This window comes from Chiloscyllium plagiosum, unplaced genomic scaffold (genome assembly GCF_037043375.1).
Source record: "Chiloscyllium plagiosum isolate Xiang-an unplaced genomic scaffold, Cpla_swu_hap1 HiC_scaffold_14, whole genome shotgun sequence".
NCBI lineage: Eukaryota > Metazoa > Chordata > Chondrichthyes > Orectolobiformes > Hemiscylliidae > Chiloscyllium > Chiloscyllium plagiosum.
In genome coordinates this window covers 25,975,032-25,996,009 of record NW_028270152.1, presented here as the reverse complement: position 1 = coordinate 25,996,009, position 20,978 = coordinate 25,975,032, and the positions used below count along the sequence as shown (strand labels likewise).

Sequence of the window (20,978 nt, the reverse complement as noted above, 5' to 3'; positions counted from 1 at the left end):
ATTTTCTGGGTCTGTAGATTGGAAGAAGCAAAAATGGCCTTTAGTAGAGTGATATACTCTTCTTGTCGGAGATGGGAGTTTCAGGAGAGTTTATGTATAACTGAGGATTATATCTGCAATAAATACCGTTGATTATGATTCCTATCAGATCAATTGGAGCATTGGAGAGACACTTAGAGGCAATGAGGAATTTATAAGAGCAAGGGGATATGATGGATGACAGTTGTAGGAAGGGAGAAAAGTTGCAGATAGAGTCACATAGATGGGTTAACTCCAGGAAAGGTAAGAGAAGGAGGCAGGTTATGCGGGAGTCTTCTGTGGCTATCCCCATTTCAAACAAGTATGCTGTTTAAGAAAACGTAGGGTGTGATGGATTCTCAGGGGAATGTAGCACGAACAGCCAAGTTTCTGATATCAGGACTGGCTCTAATGCAATGAGGGGTATGTCGGGTTCCAAGAGATGAATTGTGTCAAGGGATTCTCTAGTCCGAGGCACTGACAGAGGTTTCTGTGGCTAGCAGCAAAAACTCATAACAGTGTGTTGCCTCCCTGGTGCCAGGATCAAGGATGTCTCAGAGAGAGTGCAGAATGTTCTTAAGGGGGAGAGGGACCAGCAGGAGGTCATTGTACATATTGGAACCAATGACTTAGGAAGAGAAAAGGATGAGATTCTGAAGGGAGAATATAGAGAGTTAGACAGGAATTTAAAAAGGAGATCCTTGAGAGTAGTAATACCTGGATTACTCCCGGTGTTGCGAGCTAGTTAGTGAGGGCAGGAATAGGAGGATAGAGCAGATGAATGCATGGCTGAGGAGCTGGTGTTTGGGAGAAGGATTCACATTTGTGTATCATTGGAATCTCTTCTGGGGTAGAAGTGACCTGTACAAGAAGGACAGATTGCACCCAAATTGGAAGGGGACTAATATACTGGCAGGGAGCTTTGACCGAGCTGCTCAGGAGGATTTAAACTGTGAAGGTAGGGGGATGGGACCCAGAGAGGTAGTGAGGAAAGAGATCAATCTGAAACTGGGACAGTTGAGAAAAGAAGTGAGTCAAACAGTCAGGGCAGGCGGGGACAAAGCAGAAAACAAGATAGGACTGATAAATTAAACTGCATTTATTTCAATGCAACAAGCCTAACAGGAAAGGCAGATGAACTCAGGGCATGGTTAGGAACATGGGACTGGGATATCATAGCAATTACAGAAACGTGGCTCAGGGATGGACAGGTCTGGCAGCTTAATGTTCCAGGATCAAATGCTACAGGAAGGACAGAAAAGGAGGTGAGAGAGGAGGGGGAATGGCGTTTTGATAAGGGATAGCATTATAGCTGTACTGAGGGAGGATATTCTCGGAAATACATCTGGGGAAGTTATTTATGTTGAACTGAGAAATAAGAAAGGGATGATCACCTTATTGGGATTGTATTATAGACCCCCTAGTAGTCAGCGGGAAATTGAGAAACAGATTTGTAAGGAGGTCTCAGTTATCTGTAAGAATAATAGGGTGGTTATGGTAGGGGATTCTAACTTTCCAAACATAGACTGGGACTGCCATAGTGTTATGGGTTTAGATGGAGAGTAATTTGTTAAGTGTGTACAAGAACATTTTTTGATTCAATATGTGGATGTACCTACTACAGAAGGTGCAAAACTTGACCTATTCTTGGGAAATAAGGCAGGGCAGGGGACTGAGGTGTCAGTGGGGGAGCACTTTGTGGCTAGCAACCATAATTGTATTAATGTTGAAATAGTGATGCAAAAGGATAGACAAGATCTAGCAGTTGAACTTCTAAATTGGAGGAAGGCCAATTTTGACGGTATTAGGCAAAAACTTTCAAAAGTTGATTGGGGGCAATGTTTGCCAGTAAAAGGGATGGCTGGAAAATGGGAAGCCTTCAGAAATGAGATAACAAGAGTCAGTGACTGTGAAAGGAAAAGCGGTAGGTATATGGAATGCTGGATGACTAAAGAAATTGAGGGTTTGGTTAAGAAACAGAAGGAAGCATATGTCAGGTATAGACAAGATACATCGAATGAATCCTTAGAAGAAAATGAAGGCAGTAGGAGTACACTTAAGAGAAAGATCAGGAGGGCAAAAAGGGGACATGAAATAGCTTTGGCAAATAGAATTAAGGAGAATCCAAAGGGTTTTTACAAATACATAAAGGACAAAGGGTAACTTTGGAGAGAATAGGGCCCCTCAAAGATCAGAAAGGCGGCCTTTGTGTACAGCAGTAGGAGATAGGGGAGATACTAAACAAGTATTTTGCATCAGTGTTTACTGTGGGAAAGGATATGGAAGATATGGAATATGGGGAAATACATGGTGACAACTTAAAAGATGTCCATATTACAGAGGAGGAAGTGCAGGGTGTCTTGAAACGGTTCAAAGTGGATAAATCCCCAGGACCTGATGAGGTGTACCCTAGAACTCTGTGGGAAGGTAGGCAGTAATTGCTGGACCCCTTACTGAGATATTTATATCATCGATAGTCACAGGTGAGGAGCCGAAAGACTGGAGGTTGGCTAACATGGTGCCACTGTTTAAAAAGAATGGTAAGGACAAGCCAGGGAATTATAGACCAGTGAGCCTGACATCGGTGGTGGGCAAGTTGTTGGAAGGAATCCTGAGGGACAGGATCTACATGTATTTGGAAAGGTAAGGACTGATTAGGGATAGTCAACATGGCTTTATGCGTAGGAAATCATGTCTCACAAATTCAATTGAGGTTTTTGAAGAAGTAACGAGGATTGATGAGGCCAGAGCAATGGACCTGATCTACATGGACTTCAGTAAGGTGTTCGACAAGGTTCCCCATGGGAGACTGGTTAGCAAGGTTAGATCTCACGGAATACAGGGAGAACTAGCCATTTAGATACAGAACTGGCTCAAAGGTAAAAGACAGAGAGTGGTGGTGGAGGGTTGTTTTTCAGACAGGAGGCCTGTAACCAGTGGAGTGCCACAAGGATCGGTGCTGGGTCCACTACTTTTGATCATTTACATAAATGATTTGGATGTGAGCATAAGAGGTATAGTTAGTAAGTTTGCAGATGACACCAAAATTGGAGATGTAGTGGACAGCAAAGAAGGTTACCTCAGATTACAACAGGATCTTGATCAGATGGGCCAATAGGCTGAGGAGTGGCAGGTGGAGTTTAATTTAGATAAATGCGAGGTGCTGCATTTTGAGGAAGCAAATCTTAGCAGGAAAAAGTAAATGGTAAGGTCCTAGGGAGTGTTGCTGAACAAAGAGACCTTGGAGTGCTGGTTCATGGCTCGTTGAAAGTGGAGTCGCAGGTAGATAGGATAGTGAAGAAGACGTTTGGTATGCTTTCTTTTATTGGTCAGAGTATTGAGTACAGAAGTTGGGAGGTCATATTGCAGCTGTACAGGGCATTGGTTAGGCCACTGTTGGAATATTGCGTGCAATTCTGCTCTCCTTCCTATCAGAAGGATATTGTGAAACTTGAAAGAGTTCAGGAAAGATCTACAAGGATTTTGTGAGATTCTGAGGATTTCAGCTTTGGGAGAGGTTGAATCGGCTGGGGCTGTTTTCCATGGAGTGTCGGAGGCTAAGAGGTGACCTTATAGAGGTTTATAAAATCATGAGGGGCATGGATAGGATAAATTGACAAAGTCTCTTCCCTGGGGTCGGGGAGTCCAGAACTAGAGGACAGAGGTTTAGAGTGAGAGGGGAATGATATAAAAGAGACCTAAGGGGCAACTTTTTCATGCAGAGGGCGGTACGTGTATGGAGTGAACTGCCAGAGGAAGTGGTGGAGGCTAGTATGATTGCAACATTTAAAAGTCATTTGGATAGGCATATGAATAGGAAGTGTTTGGAGGGATATGGGCTGGGTGCTGGCAGGTGGGACGAGATTGGATTGGGATACCTGGTCGGCATGGATGAGTTGGACTGAAGGGTCTGTTTCTGTGTTGTACATCTCTCTGATTGTAAGAGTCTAAATGTTGTAATTGTACCAGCCTCCACCACTTCATCTGGCAGCTCATTCCATACACATGGCAGACTGCATGAAAAGGTTGCCCTCTTAGGTCCTTTTTAAACGGCCCTGCCCCCACCCAACCTTAAAACTACGCTGTCTACTTCTGGACTTCCCACCGCTCCCAAGGTAAACAACCTTTTCTATTTATCCGATCCATGCTCCTCATGATTTTATAAACTGTACAAGGTCACCCCTCAGCCTCTGACGCTCTTGACAAAATAGCCCCAATCAATTCAGCCTCTCCCTTTTGCTCAAACCTTCCAACCCGGGCTGCATTCTGAAGTTTCACAATATCCTTCCTACTGCAGGGAGACCAGAATTGCACGCAATATTCCAAAAGTGACTTAAGCAATGCCCTATACAGCTGCAATATGACCTGCAAGCTCCTACATGCAATGCTCTAACCAAGTAAGGAAGCATACCAAATGCTTTCTTCACTATCCTATTTACTTGCGACATTTTGAAGTAAGTATGCACTCTGTTATGAAGATGTGGGTATACCTTTAAGAGAGTTAAAAGCAGCAGAACTACCAGACACAGCACCAAGTGTACTCAAAAAGGTAACCAAGTGACACTGGGTTGAACAATTCGATTAGTTCATTGCTTAGAGACAAAAACAAATTCGAATTCGGCCAATCAGTTAATATTATACCCGAAACATATCAAACTCCAACCAAGTTTGAATTGAGTATATTGACAATCTTGAGGGCTAATGACACAATCTGAGTATAAGACCAGGGAAAATTGAACATTTAAGAGGAGAACTGCCACTACCAGCATGTAAACAGACTGCCTGAAAAATAACTCTTCAAAAGGCACCTTTTGGTCAGTAACCTGTAAAGCAGAAATTCCTAACCAGAAGAAAAGAAGACACAGGAAGATCTGACGATAAGAACTGAAACCTGTCTGGTTTTGAGATAAGTGTTATTTTGTAAATCTTAATTGGGAGTTTTATTGGACTAGTATTATAGAAGGAAAGGTAAAAGGTAGGTTAGAGGAAGAAATTGTAAATAATGGTTAGTTAATTATTCTCTGTTATACTTTAAGAAATAGCATTGTTAATTTTTTACTTTAGTTCTTGACCACTCCAATTTTTACAGATTACTGCACGAGATAAATCTTTTCTCTGTTGCTACTTTTAAACTAAGCAGGAGAGTTTACCCTGTGTTGTAACAGTTTGGGAGCTCGTCCGGGATTTGAACTGGTTTAGACAGATTTGAATAGATTTGGGGGTTTGAAAAATCCCAGCAGATTTAAACACTTGCAGGTTAGTGTCCTAGATCTTTAAATAAAACACGAGTGAGACAATTTGTTTAATTTTGGTGACTTGTGGTTGATTAAATTAAAAGTGAGAGATATGGCTCTTAAAATTGCAAAAGAGGTTCTGGATTCTGCCAAGAAAGTTTAGAAGGAAAGAAAAAGGACATACTTTTCGAATTAGCAAGTAAGTTCGATTTGGCTTTAACCAAAGACAAAAGTAAAGCTCAATTGTGGAGGGGTTACTCAAACATTTAGGTGTATCAGAGCAACAGGCAAGTTCAGTAGAGGTAGAAAAACTTAATTTACAATTGAGGAAAATGTAGTTAGAAGATAAACAGAGGGAGAGAAAGGGAAAGAGAGGGAGAGAGAGAGACAAGAGTAGAAGAGGGAAAGGGAAAGAGAGAGAGGAAAAAGAGAGAGAGGGAAGGTTCTTGGTTGAGCAAAGAGAAAGAGAAGAAAGGGAGAGAGAAAGAGAGAGAGAATTTGAACTTGAGAAGTTGCAACTTAGTCAGCAAAGCCAAGTTAACAGGATGAAAATTGAAAGAGAGGATAGTGATATGGATAAATATGTCAAACCTCTGTAACGTTTTAATGAGAAAGATGTTGAAGCTTTCTTTATTTCATTCGAAAAATTGGCTCGGCAGATGGAGTGGTCCGAGGATTTATGGGTAATGCTCTTTTAGTCTAAATTGGCTGGCAGAGCTAGTGATGTATTTGCCACATTGTCAGATGAGGTGTCGAGAGATTATGAAAAGGTTAAATAGGCTATTTTAAGTGCTTATTAATTGGTACCAGAATCATATAGATAGTGGTTCGGAAACACAAAGAAGGAACCAGGTTAGACTTATGTTGAGTTCGAAAGAATTAAACATAGTTACTTTGATTGATGGGTGCGTGCTTTGAAAATACATTTGAGGCTGTAAGAGAGATTATTCTGCTGGAGGAGTTTAAAAACTCACTTCCAGAGATGGTAAGAATTCATATGGAGGAACAGAAAGTTCAGGAAGTGAGAAAGGCAGCAGAATTAGCACGAGTACATGTTGGTGCATAAGACAAGCTTCTTGCCAGAATTATATCCTTTGAGTGTTAGAAATTGGGAGAAGGGGAAATCCTACACTGTGAAACCAAGAGTTGAGTGCATTGGTAAGATTTTACCACAGGTTGAAGAAGACCAAGAGGGAGGAAAGGAGATGAAAGGCCTCCGGTGTTTTCACTGTAATGGAGTGGGACACAGGAAATTACAGTGCCGGTGGTTTCAGAAGGGCACTGGGAAAAGGTGTTTTCACTGCCAGAAAGTGGGACACATAAAGACACGGTGCTGGTCGTTAAAGAAGGGCACTGTGGGAAAAGAAGCAAAGCCAGTGGCATTAGTGAAGGTAGTAAAGGAGACCCCAAAGAGAGCCAAGGAGCTGCATGAGAGTGCATAGCCTAGGCAGGGGCTGGGAATGGAGTTAGTATCTGATCTCTACAAAGCATCACCTCTGTGGGTAAAGTTTACTCAGAAAGAACAGGGGGAGAAGGACAAGAAGTTATAATTTTGAGAGATCCAGGATCTAACCAGTCTCTGAAACTAAGGGATGAGTGAATATGCGCTCTTTCTGATCTGTTACCCGAGAGTGTGGTAATTTGTGGGATAGATGGACTGAAATTTAGCGTTCCCCTATGTAAGATCAGGTTGGAGTGCTAACTCAAGAATGGGGAAGTTACAGTGGGAGTGATTGACAGAATGTCAGTTCTGGAATTCAGTTTGTTCTTGGGAATGATTTGGCAGGATCCAAGATGGGAGTGACACTCCTTGTTGTGGAGAAGCCCAAAGAAGACCAAGAAACTGAGGAGTTAAAACAGAAATATCCTGGTATTTTCCCAGACTGTGTGGTAACCAGATCCCACCTGTAGGAGGTGACCTAGGGGTACGAAAGACTCAGGCTGAGGTACAAAAACATTTTTGTTGGCCTGGAGTCCACAAGGATTTTGGTTAACTTTTGCCGTACATGTCATACATGCCAAATGGTAGGTAAGGCACAGATGGTATTAAAACCAGTACCTTTGTTGCCAATTCCCACATTTGAAGAACCTTTCATGCGGGTTATAATTGATTGTGTAGGTCCCCTCCTGAGAACGAAAAGTCAGAACTTGTACTTGTTAACCATAATGGATGGGTCTACCAGATTTCTGGAGGCAATTCCATTATGGCATACCAAGGCAAAAAAGGTGTTAGAGAAGTTAGTAGCTTTCTTCACACAGTATGGGCTACACAGAGAGATTCAGTCGGTCCAAGGGTCATCTTTTACTGCTAAGCTGTTTGAGGAGGTTATAGACAGCTTAGGTGTATAGCACTTCAAATCCAGTGCGTATCATCCTGAATCCCAAGGAGCTTTAGAAAGGTGGCATCAGACCTTGAAGACCATGTTGAGAGCATATTGTCAGGATTACCCAAATGATTGGGATAAAGGTATCCCATTTGTATTGTTTGCCATTAGAGATGCTCCAAATGAATCTACCCCGTTTACTCCCTTTGAGTTAATATTAAGTGAGAGGCCCTTTGAAATTAATTAAAGAAAAATTGACAGGACCAAAGTCGGCGATCTCACAATTAGATTATGTATCAGAAATGAGGGAAAGATTAAATTGAGTAGGTGAGTTAGCTAAACACCACCTAAAGAGGGCACAGTGTAGAATGAAGCAGGTGGCAGATAAAAACTCTAAGACTTGGATGTTTTCACAAGGGGATAACTTGCTTGTACTGTTACCAATGATAGGAAATCCCTTCAAAGCCAGGTTTGGTGGTCCCTATCAAATTGAGAAAAAGTTGAGTCAGGTGAACTATTTACTAAAGATGCCAGATAGGAGAAAAAGGTATCTGGTATGTCATGTGAACATGTTGAAATTACACTCGAGAGAAAGATTGGGAGAAACAGGTGTAAGTTACTGCCCCGCAGAGTGAGGAATCAGATCCAGAGGATATGGATTTTGAGATGCCTCAAAATAGATTAAAAAATGAAGAAGTCGTTGAGGAGTGGGATAGATTAGTAAGTTATCTGTCTCAGGAGCATAGAACAAAGTTGAAAGATTTGTTACTACAGTATAAGGATATATGTAAGAATCAGGTGCGGAGGACTAATGCTATTGTACATGAAGTAGATATAGGGAATACCACTCTGATAAAACAACACCCCTGTCAGCTTAATCCTCTCAAAGCCAGACAGGTCCAGATGGAGGTGGAAGCTATGCTCGAGGAGGATATCATTGAACCAAGCCAGAGCGTGTGGAGTTCACCGATAGTCTTCGTTCCCAATCCGGACGGGACTTAACAATTCTGCGTGGATTATTGGAAGGTCAATGCCATTACAAAATTGGACTCCTATCCAATTCCTCGATTAGAGGACTGTATCGAGAAAGTCGGACAAGCCAGTTACCATCACCAAGTTGGACTTAATGCATGATTAGTGACAGGTACCTTTATCAGAGACGGCGAAAGAAATTTCTGCATTTGTAACCCCAAATGCGCGATATCAGTTTAAAGTGATGCCCTTTGGAATGAAGAACGTGTCTACCACATGCCAAAGACTCATGAACAGTGTTGTGGCTGGGTTAACAAATTATGTAGTCTATTTGAATGATGTAGTGATCTTTTGTAAGTCCTGGAAGGATCACATGGTACAGTTGGCAGAGCTCTTTGAGAAGCAAAACTGGTGATAAACTTAAATAAAATGGAATTCACGAAAACAGAGGTGACGTTATTGGGACATAACATTGGTCATGGAAGGTTGACCCCACGGAACGCAAAGATGAAAGCTACTGAGGAATTTCCACTACATATCTCGAAGAAAGAAGTTCTTTGATTCTTAGGACTCAGCGGATTCTATCGGAAGTTTGTTCCAAACTTCAGCAGTGTAGTGGCACCATTAACAGATTTGTTGAAGAAGAACACAAAGTTTCGGTGAACTGAACCATGCCAGGAGGTGCTTGACCATATGAAATCGCTATTAACCACCAAACCAGTTTTAGCGACATCAAACTTTTCAAAACCTTGAAAGTTGGAGCTATACTCCAGCAGGAAAATGAAGATGGGATTGAACTACCAGTTGGTTACTTTTTAAAGAAAATCAACATTCACCAGAAGAAATACTCCACAATTGAAAAGGAACTATTGAATTTGGTACTGGCCTTAAAGCATTTTAATGTATATGTCACGAACAGTGTGTCGGAGACAATTGTGTACACTGACCACTATCCGCTTACATTCTTAGAACGTTTTGAAAATAAGAATATGACCCTATTTCGTTGGAATCTTATGTTACAGACTTTTAATTTAAAAATCATGCAATTTGCAGGTCGGAAGAATGTAATTTGAGACACTTTATCACTGATTTAACTGATAGAGTTTCGATGAGATTTGTCTTTATTTAATGTTTTATGTATTAAAATGGGCATATGGGAAGAAGTTAAGGTGAACTTATATAAATGTTTTTGGTATGTTAGGATAATGTCTTTTCAGGTAGAAAAAAATAAAGCCATCTTATCATTATGATGGTTCATTTTTTTCTTAAGTGGGGAGATGTTATGAAGATGTGGGTATACCTTTAAGAGAGTTAAAAGCAGCAGAACTACTGGACACAGCACCAAGTGTACTCAAAAAGGTAACCATGTAACACTGGGTTGAACAATTCGATTAGTTTGTTGCTTAGAGACAAAAACAAATTTGAATTTGGCCAAATCAGTTTAAATTATATCTGAAACATATCAAACTCCAATCAAGTTTGAATTGAGTATATTGACAATCTTGAGGGCCAATGACACAATCCAAAGCGCTGGAGTAAAAGACCAAGGAAAATTGAACAGTCGAGAGGAGAACTGCCATGACCTAGCATGTAAACAGACAGCCTGAAACTCCAAGGTCTCTGTGTTCAGCCACACTCCCTAGAACCATACCATTAAGTGTATAAAACCTGCTCCAAAATGCAGAACCTCACATTTATCTAAATTAAACTCCATATGCAACTCCATCTGCCAGTCCACAGCCCATTGGCCCATCTGATCAACATTTTGTTGTACCCTGAGGTAATCTTCTTTGCTGTCCAGTACAATTTAATAGATATAAATTTCAAGTTAATTAGCCTCAAAATATATGCACTTAATTTATGAATGGCCAGAAATGTTTAATTGCATTTAGCGGTAAAAAGAGGATGAGCAAGAGAAATTAATCAAGAAGTATTAGGTTTTTTTTCATTTATATGTTTGAGCATGTTATTGCACACCTTCAGCCCAGGTCAGATGTGAACCCTGACCTTCTGACTCAGAGGCAGGGACAATACCACTGCTACACACATGCCCCTTGAATGGGTCCTATGGTGACCACATTAGATAGAAACTCACAGCTTTTAATCACTAATTTTTACTGGGGATGCTGATTCACTTTGAACTACAAATAAATTGTTGAAATTATTCTTGTAATGCTGTATTTTGTTCAGCAAGTGGTGCTATTGCACTGGTATTCATGCTCTGTACAGTTAAACATACAGGCACAGTCCCTTGAGAAGAGTACTGAAAACCAATTTTAGTGAATTTTGTATTGATTTGTAAAGATTTCAGGAAAAAGTTGTCTGAGTACAAGTCCAATAATTCAGAAAACCTACCATAACCCATTGTTATGCTACATTAACTTACTGTTTTCTGCTGTAGTGCGTTGTTCTGAGTCTGAGGAAATAACTTTTGTTTTTTAGCAGCGATAACTGCAAAGTGTCTGTATTCTATCAAACCAGGCTGCTGGAATTGCAAATAGTTGAATTTGCAGAGATGAGCACAAAGCTCTGGGGATATTTGAAGGTAAAGAGAAGAAAATTGAATTGGCTGTTTTGGAGAACGAGGAGCCAAAAAATGTTCATGAAAACAAGCTGATGGGATTGTGAAATTTAGCTTAGAATGTAGTTAATGTGTTTTGACCAAGTCTGAGCTTGTGGACAGTGGATAACTGGGATGCCAGCAAAGTTGACATTGGAATAATTAATTCTGCGTGTCATAATAATGTGGATGCAGTTACAGCAATTGGAGTAAGGTAAGAAATTTAGAGATATTAATTGGACATGCTGCAGAAGAAACAAAATGTGAAGCTTATTACAGCATTGAAAACAATAGCAAGTAGCGGACAATTCTATCCAAACAAATTCTATCTTGGACAGAAGGATGGCATCATTAGCAACAAGTGGAACATTTAGTTTGCATTAAAACTAAATGGGTCTTTGTGATGCATGTTTGAAATTATCGTCAGATGGATACCTCAACAATGTGGATGTGACATAAAAAAGCATAAAACTCCAAGTCTGGCGGCATCTGCAAAGAGACAAACAGTTAAAGTTTCAGGTCAATAAATTTTCAATAAAACTAGAAAATATAAGAGATGCAACCGGTAATGAGCAAGTATAGAGGAAGAGAAAGATTGAGGTGAGTTAAGAACTAATGGGCAAGAGTTTATTTTGCATACCACCCTTCAAATTCCATCAGTCCATTGTCCACACAAATATTGTCAAAAACCGATAAGTCATGAATGAGTTTTCCTGTGACTGTCAGAGAGACAGGCAATGGTGGAAAGGAAGGAAAGAACGGAAAAGGTCTGGACTTAATTAAAATCACTTCCTTCCCTACTTTCCTGCAATTCTAATCAAATATCATTGAACTGAAACATTGCTGTTGATTCTCTCCCTAATATTTTGTTTGAGTATTTCAGCATTTCTCATTTTCAAAAAAAACTTCAGATTTACATCTGCTCTGGTATTTTGTTCTCATACTCTGTATGTGTTGGTGGCTTGAGAGAAGTGATAGCGATATATAGCCAGCTGTCATTAACATGCACCACATGAATTGCATGTATGTGTTATTTGTTGAGAAAACAAAGTGATAACCATGAGATTGTGATTTGGGATTGAATCTTTAGTTGATATGGTGGGGGAGGGAGGAGTCGCCATACCTGGAGATGGATATCAGCTAGATTGATTAGAATGAAATAGAAGGACATTGCCAGTTAGAGATAATGGAGAAGACTGGTTTAGGAAAATGAGTGAGTCAGTCGTTCCTAATACTATAGTGGAAGAAAGTAGAGTAGTACACCACAATCACAGTGGATTTCTGTCACAGTTTATTAATCTTGGATAATCTGTGATGAGATGGATGGTCAGTGGACTGATGGAATTTAAAGTGGCTTGTTGGAGCGATGCATGTAGATGCTTACAAAGCTTAAGGGAAAAGGGAGACTAGTAGTTCAAAAATTCATTATTCCTGACTGTTCTTTGAATACTGTGATAGAAGCTTTTACATTTAACTGAGGGGAAAGTTTTTTAAATATTCAATTTCATGGAATGTCAGCATTGTTAGCCAACCTGAAATTTTTGCCCATACCTAATTGCCTATGAGAAGATAGTGAATGTGCCATCTTTTTAAACTGTTGCTGTCCATAATACGTTTGGGAAATAATTCCTAGATTTTGATCCTGAGACAGTGAAGAAATAACATTATAATTGTGAAATGGAGGGGAACTTATAGATGATGATGTTCCTGTGCTTTAATGGCACTCCAGTAGTATCAGTCATTAACTAAGTAGGGGAAGATGTCATCGATTGGGCAATCAAGGGACGTGTATTTGTTAAAGTACCTATTTGAGACTGCTCAGGAAATCCCCGATGGACTCGACCAGTAAGCCTCTCTTGGTTCGTCCTGGAGATCGTACTCTGTGGTAGCCTGGAATATAAAACTCTTACAGACAGTTTAGTTTAAATTATTACCTTCATGTACCAATTGCATCTGTGTTACACTATAACATAGATACTGACAAGCCAGGCTTGAGCTGAGGTTCTAAAGCCATCAGCAGAGTATTGGCACCAGCTCTTACCCCTAAGAGCTCTCTCAGGCTACTCTCCTTACTGCTGCAAATAAGCTGTCTTTATACAGAATTTGGTATTAAAATTACAAAAATGCCACATGTCCTTAATCAGATATACAGCAGTAAAATGGCAAGAGTTTACAGAGGAAGAGAAACTCATTGACAGGACTGAGTAGGCTTGACTAATTAAGCTACATGCACATCAAAGTGGGAAACCTTGATCAAGCCAGGCCCACATGGCCGATTGCTTTGGTTAGATAACCTTCCCTTTTAACAGTACACCATAATGAGGGACTAGTCTAAACTGTGTGGGAAAGGTCATGAGGTAACCTAGCTCATTGTCCTACAAAATGGCTTGTTTTAAAAATCATCTAGATTTCCAGAATGAAAATTAAATTCATAACTGCCCCGGATCTCAAGCTCCAGGGAACAACACACATACATTCAATCTATGACAAGCCTATGTTCACTCAAATCAGATCAAAAAGAGTTAATCTTTCCACCAGTTTCCATCCTGCCTGTCTGTCCATCTGTTTTTCTCTCTCTCTCTCTCTTTCTCTCTCTCCCTTGAACCCTTCAGTCAGTGAAAACATTTAAAGAGGAATGTTTTTTCTCTCTCTCTCTCTCTCTCTCTCTCTCTCTCTCACACACACACACACACACACACACACACACACACACACACACACAAATGAACATCTTCCAACTTCCTTACTATGTCAGTTTCAGCCCTTGCTTTTTCCTAGCCTGTAAGGGTAATGAGACTTTCACATTTCAGAATAGTCAATATGAGGGAGCTGAGCTTCATAAATTCAAATCTGCTCAGTGTGATATACATGAAAATCTATCAGCATTGTCCTATTATATGCATATTCCACTCAGCTTATTAAATTACAAGTTCTTTTCCTATTGAGTATGAGTTTTGTTAAGAGTCTTCGATATAAACTGAAATTTAGTTATCTGACACTCTACTGTGAAATATGCGCAATCTTCTAGCCCCCGGCATGAGAAGGAAGTACTGTCACACATTCCACAAGTGAACTAGTGTTATCAACTTATTTACACTGATCCATTGATACTAAGAACAGATGTCCCCAATTCTTCTGAACAAATACACCCCCTCTGTCGCAATCAAACACTTTCCCGCATCTTCTGCAGCAATATGTCAATGTAAGGCTGCAAGCTTTCTCATATTTATTCTGTAATAGCCTGGACTCTGCCAGACAACCTTTACAGCTTCGGCAAAAACAGGAACAAGAGTACTGAACTCCAGAAGGGAGTTGAGTGGCTGCATGAAATCTTTGTCCTTTGAGGTGGTAGGAATCCAATGTTTTGAAAATGCCGTCAAAGCATCCATGGAGAATTGCTTCATTCCTTCTTGTATATGGTACACTCTTGCCACAGTGTGGCAGTATTCAGGAGAATATTCAGGACAATTTCTGACCAGTATCTTCTGGAAAGTAGGCTGATTCTGAGGAATGAGAAAATTGATTATTCATCGTAGAGTAACCAACCGTTGACCTCCTATAACTAAAGTTTCAAAATATCTGGTCCAGTTAAAGGTTCTGGTCAGTGGTCAAGGTATTGATGATAAGAGATTTGGCAGTGATGCCCACATCCTATGAAGGAATTTTTAAAAATCAGCAATAGTAATGCTGTTGAGTGTCAATAGATAGATTGTTAGATTCACTCTTGGTGATGATCATTGCCGAATACTTGTGTGGTGTGAATGTCACTTACCACTGATCAGCTTCCAACTCGGAACATTGTCCATGTCTTCTATATGTAACCACTGATTACTCCGCTATAAGAAGTTGGAAACAGTACTGAACACGATGCAAAAGATCCTTTTTTGATCTTAAGGAAGAGGGATAGACATTGATGAAAAAGCTGAAAATGCTTGGACCAAGGACACTAGCCTGAGAAACTTCTGCAATGATGCTCATCGGCTGGGGTGATTGGCCTCGAACAGCGACAACCATCTTCTTTTTGAGCTACATGTGACTAAGCAGCGCAGAGTTTTCCTGACATTCCCAATTATTTCAATTTGCTAGGACCTCTTGATATAGCACTCTGCCAAATATTGCCTGATCTCAAGAAGAGCCACTTCGGCCTCACTTCTGGAGTTCAGCTGTTGTGTTCATGTCTGTAGTAAAGTGGTTGAGAGTTGAGTGCCTGTAGGAGACTCTAGGCTATTGCTGAGTGAATATATGCCATTTGAAAGTAGTATCAATAATATCTTTTATCACACAGCTAATGATTGACGCCACTGATGGAGTGATAATATGTGGAATTGGATTGTACTGCGACTTGTACAATTTTCCACTTGAGTAGGAACAGCTCATTGATTGTGCAGTTATTGGAGCACAAAATCGACAGGATGTTGTCAAAGCTCATAGTCTTGCAGTATCTGTATTAATGCCTCATCCGTAAGATGGTACCTCTGACAGTATGGCACTACATCAGTATATTGCACATGTGTCAGCTTGAGCAACATACTGGAGTGGAACTTAATTTATAATCTTTTAACTTAACAAGTGTTCTAATACCAAACAACAGTGTACTTTGGTGCCTTTAGATGACAGTGATCTTGAAGTTAGAGGGACAGTGCCCAAAAAAAGTGAACATCGACAGAAGCTGGTGTGGATTGTTCAGTGATTTGAATTAGAATAGAGTGCAGCTGAAAGGTTAAGATGTTGGAAAATTTTAGGAAAAGTGAGTTGGACAAAACTATGAAGTGATACCAGATAAAGGCTAAATATGATTAGGGAGATAAAGTGATGGCAGCAAAAGTAACTGTTAAGGTGGTTTCGATTTCCAAAACAGTTACAAAACAGCCTATGACATGTTTGCAGTTGAAATTGTAGATTATGGGGAGATCTTGTTCTCAAATGATCCTAAATTTATCTCGAGGATTTATTGAGAGGAGATTGGCTATATAATGTCAAACTCGCCAGCACAATCTTAATTAATATTGGCTAAATATGTTATGCATCAGACATTTAGGTTAGCTTCGCTTGATAGAGCTAATCTTCACACCCTCAATTTATGAGCTCGAGCAGCTTGAATGATGCTTGAAACTTTGATCTTTTCACTTGGATTTTGCTATTCCATTCTCCAAGTTCCCTCATTTCCATCACATCTGTTCTGATGATGCCAGTTTTGACAAGGGGCCTCTGAAATGTCTGTAATTCACAGGACCCTCAACTTGGTCTCACTCATGATTGCATTTTAGCCCTCACCCCCTCGCTTCGTTCCCACAACAGCGAAAAGATCCTCCTTGTCCTCATTTACTATTGCACTAGCACCAACATCCAAAGGATCATTAGCCATAATTTCTGCAATCTCCAGCAGGATGCCACCATCAGACACATATTCCTAACCTTACACAAGGATTATTCCCTCCAGGACACTGGTATACTCCTCCTTCATTCCAGTTATTTCTTCCCTCCTCAGTATCCAAGGGCCCAAACACACCTTCCAGATGAAGCAGCGCTTTACCTACACTTCACACAATCTAGTCTAATGCATTGGCTGCTCAGAATGTGATCTCCTCTACATTGGGGAAATGAAGCGGAGACTGGTTGACTGCTTTGCACAGCAGCTACGTTCTGTCTGCAAAAAAGACTGAGCTTCCAGTTTTCTGTCACTTCAATACACCCACTGAGTTCCCTGGCTAATCTCTGACTCCGGCTTGCTGCAGTGCTTCAGTGAGGCTCAGTGCAAGTTGGAAGGACTCATTTTCCGATTGGGAACTCTAAAGCCTTCTGGACTTAATATCTAGTTCATTAATTTGGGACTTGAGACACCTTCTCCCATATCTTTACCCCAATCTCCACACATCAGGCCTTGTTATTCCATGATCTGCACACTGACCCATTGTTAGCCACTAATTGTTCCTATTAGCAACCATTCATTCTCCTCGGCTGTCTGTTAAACACTCCTTTATCAGTCCAACTGTCCTTCTCTCTCTTTGGGCTCTAACTCCACCGATTGTTCATACCTTAACCCCTCCCCATACCCTATCTTCTGCATTAAAAAAACGACCTTTTCCTAGCTACCATAAGTTCTGGAGAAGGGTCACCTGACCTGAAATGTTAACTGATTTCTCTTCCCCCGAGACCTCTGTGGGGAAACTGGGGAAGTGATAACTTGGCTCCTTGCTGAGATATTTGTATCATTGATAGCCACAGGTGAAGTGCCAGAAGACTGGAGGTTGGCTAACATGGTGCCACTATTTAAGAAAGGTGGTGAGGAGAAGCCAGGGAACTATATACCAGTAAGCCTGACAGTATTGCTTGGCAAGTTGTTGGAGAGAATCCTGAGAGACAGGATGTACATGTATTTGGAAAGGCAGGGACTGATTCGGGAGTGTCATCATGGCTTTGTGAGTGGGAAGTCATGTCTCACGAACTTGATTGAGTTTTTTGAAGAGGTAATGAAGAGGATTGATGAGGGCAGGAGTGAAGGTCGTGATCTATATGGACTGCAGTATAGCGTGCTTCAAGTTCCTCATGATCATCTGGTGAGCAAGATTTGATCTCATGGAATACAGGGAGAACTAGCCATTTGGATACAGAACTGGCTCGAAGGTAGAAGACAGAGGGTTGTGGTGAATGGGTGCTTTTCAGACTGGAACCCTGTGAGAAATGGTGTACAACAAGGATCGGTGTTGGCCCCACTGCTTTTTGTTATTTATATAAATGATTTGGATGTGAACATTGTAAGTTTACAGATGATATTAAAATTTGAGGTGTCATGGACAGCGGAGAAGGTTACCTCAGAGTGAACAAGATGTTGATCCGACGGGCCAATGGGCCAAGCAGTGACAGATGGAGTTTAATTTAGATAAATGTGAGGTGCTGCATTTTGGAAAGACAGATCAGGGCAGGGCTTATACACTAAATGTTAAGGTCCTCACGAGTGTTGCTGAACAAAGAGACCTTGGAGTGCAGATTCCTTGAAAGTGGAGTCCCAGGTAAATCGGATATTGAAGAAGGTATTTGGTATGCTTTCATTTATTTGTTAGAGCATTTAGTATAGGAGTTGGGAGGTTATATTGCAGCTGCACAGGACATTATTGAGGCCAATTTTGAAATATTATGTGCATTTCTGATCTCCATGCTGTAGGAAGGATAGTGTTGAACTTGAAGGGGTTCAGAAAATATTTACAAGAATATGACCAGTTTTGAGCAAGAGGGAGAGGCTGAATAGACTGAGGCTATTTTCTCTGAAGGTTCAGAGGCTGAGGGGTGACCAAATAGAGGTTTAGAAAATCACGAGGATCATGGTTAGAAAAAATAGATATGGTATTTTCTGTAGGGTGGAGGAGTCCAAAACTAGAAGGCATAAGTTTGGGGTGAGAAGGAAAGATTTAAAAGGGAACTAAGAGACAACTTTTTCACACAGAGGGTGGCGCATGTTTAGAATGAGCTGTCAGAGGAAGTGGTGGAGGCTGGTACAATTACAACATTTAACAGGCATCTGGCTGGGTATATGAATAGGAAGGGTTAAACATAGATCATAGAAGAATACAGCGCAGTACTGGCCCTTTGGCCCTCGATGTTGCGCCGATCCAAGCCCACCTAACCTATACTAACCCACTATCCTCCATATACCTATCCAATGCCCGCTTAAATGCCCATAAAGAGGGAGAGTCCACCACTGCTACTGGCAGGGCATTCCATGAACTTACGACTCGCTGAGTGAAGAACCTACCCCTAACTTCAGTCCTATATCTACCCCCCCTTAATTTAAAGCTATGCCCCCTTGTAATACCCGACTCCATACGCGGGAAAAGGTTCACACTGTCAACCCTATCTAACCCCCTAATCATCTTGTACACCTCAATCAAGTCACCCCTAAACCTTCTTTTCTCTAATGAAAACAGCCCCAAGTGTCTCAGTCTTTCCTCATACGATCTTCCTTCCATACCAGGCAACATCCTGGTAAACCTCCTCTGCACCCGTTCCAGTGCCTCCACATCCTTCCTATAGTATGGCGACCAAAACTGCACACAATATTCCAGATGCGGCCGCACCAGAGTCTTATACAACTGCATCATGACCTCAGGACTCCGGAACTCAATTCCTCTACCAATAAAAGCCAGTACGCCATATGCCTTCCTCACCGCACTATTTACCTGGGTGGCAACTTTCAGAGATCTGTGTACATGGACACCAAGATCCCTCTGCTCATCCACACTACCAAGTATCCGACCATTAGCCCAGTACCCCATCTTTTTGTTATTCTTCCCAAAGTGAATCACCTCATACTTAGCTACATTGAATTCCATTTGCCACCTTTCTGCCCAGCTCTGCAGCTTCTCTATATCCTGCTGTAACCTGCCACATCCTTCCTCACTGTCCACAACTCCTCCGACTTTCGTATCATCCGCAAACTTGCTCACCCAACCTTCTAACCCCTCTTCCAGGTCATTTATAAAAATGACAAACAGCAATGGTCCCAAAACAGATCCTTGCGGAACACCGCTAGTGACGGCACTCCATGAAGAAACTTTGCCATCAACTACTACCCTCTGTCTTCTTCCATCCAGCCAATTCCTAATCCAAACCTCCAACTCACCCTCAATGCCATATCTCCGTATTTTCTGCAGTAGCCTACCATGGGGAACCTTATCAAACGCCTTACTAAAATCCATATATACCACATCTACCGCTTTCCCCTCATCAACCTCCTTCGTCACCTTTTCAAAGAATTCAATAAGGTTTGTGAGGCACGACCTGCCCTTCACAAAACCATGCTGACTATCCTTGATCACATTATTCCTATCCAGATGTGCATAAATCCTATCCCTTACAATTCTCTCTAAGACTTTGCCCACAACAGAAGTGAGACTCACCGGCCTATAGTTACTAGGGTTATCCCTACTCCTCTTTTTGAACAAGGGAACCACATTTGCTATCCTCCAGTCTTCTGGCACTACTCCTGTAGACAAAGAGGACATAAAAATCAAGGCCAATGGCTCTGCAATCTCCTCCCTTGCTTCCCAGAGAATCCTAGGATAAATGCCATCAGGCCCAGGGGACATCTATTTTCACCTTTTCCAGGATTTCCAACACCTCTTCTCTACATACCTCAAAGCCATTCATTCTACTTATTTGTGACTCAGTATTCACATCGACGACAATGCCCTGTTCCTGAGTAAATACTGAAGAAAAGTATTCATTCAGTGTCTCCCCAATCTCTTCCGCCTCCACACGCAACTTCCCACTACTATCCTTGACTGGACCTATTCCTACCCTAGTCATTCTTTTATTCCTAACATACCTATAGAAAGCCTTAGGGTTTTCCCTAATCCTACCGACTAAGGACCTTTCATGTCCCCTCCTTGCTGCTCTTAGCTCTCTCTTCAGGTCCTTCCTGGCTACCCTATAACTCTCAATCGCCCCAATTGAACCTTCACGTCTCATCTTGAGATAGGCCGCCCTCTTCCATTTAACAAGGGATTCCAATTCCTTATTAAACCACGGCTCCCTCGCACGACCCTTTCCTCCCTGCCTGACAGGTACATAATTATAAAGGACACTCAATAGTTGCTCCTTGAACAAGCTCCACATATCATTTACACTCTTGCCTTGGAGTCTACTTTTCCAAGCCACACATCCTAAGTCATGCCTCACCGCATCATAATTTCCCTGACCCCAGCTATAACTCTTGCCCTGTAGTACACACTTATCCCTCTCCATCACGAGAGTAAAAATCACCGAATTATGGTCACTATCCCCAAAGTGCTCACCTACCTCTAATTCTAACACCTGGCCTGGTTCGTTACCCAGAACCAAATCCAGTATGGCCTCACCTCTTGTTGGCCTGTC

At 41.3% G+C, this 20,978-nt stretch overlaps 1 protein-coding gene across 5 annotated transcripts in view; it reads left to right on the top strand.

The window, feature by feature from the left end:
• The window catches only part of cenpp (centromere protein P), a 348,725-nt gene that overhangs the window by 12,700 nt on the left and 315,047 nt on the right, over positions 1-20,978 (top strand). The window contains exon 1 of one of the 5 annotated variants that reach the window (XM_087994224.1): positions 11,222-11,322. The exons of the other annotated variants lie outside the window; for them this stretch is intronic. The gene's annotated coding sequence lies outside the window, so the exon portion shown is untranslated. Of the gene's footprint in view, positions 1-11,221; positions 11,323-20,978 lie in introns of those variants that run through there. 5 annotated transcript variants of the gene reach the window in all.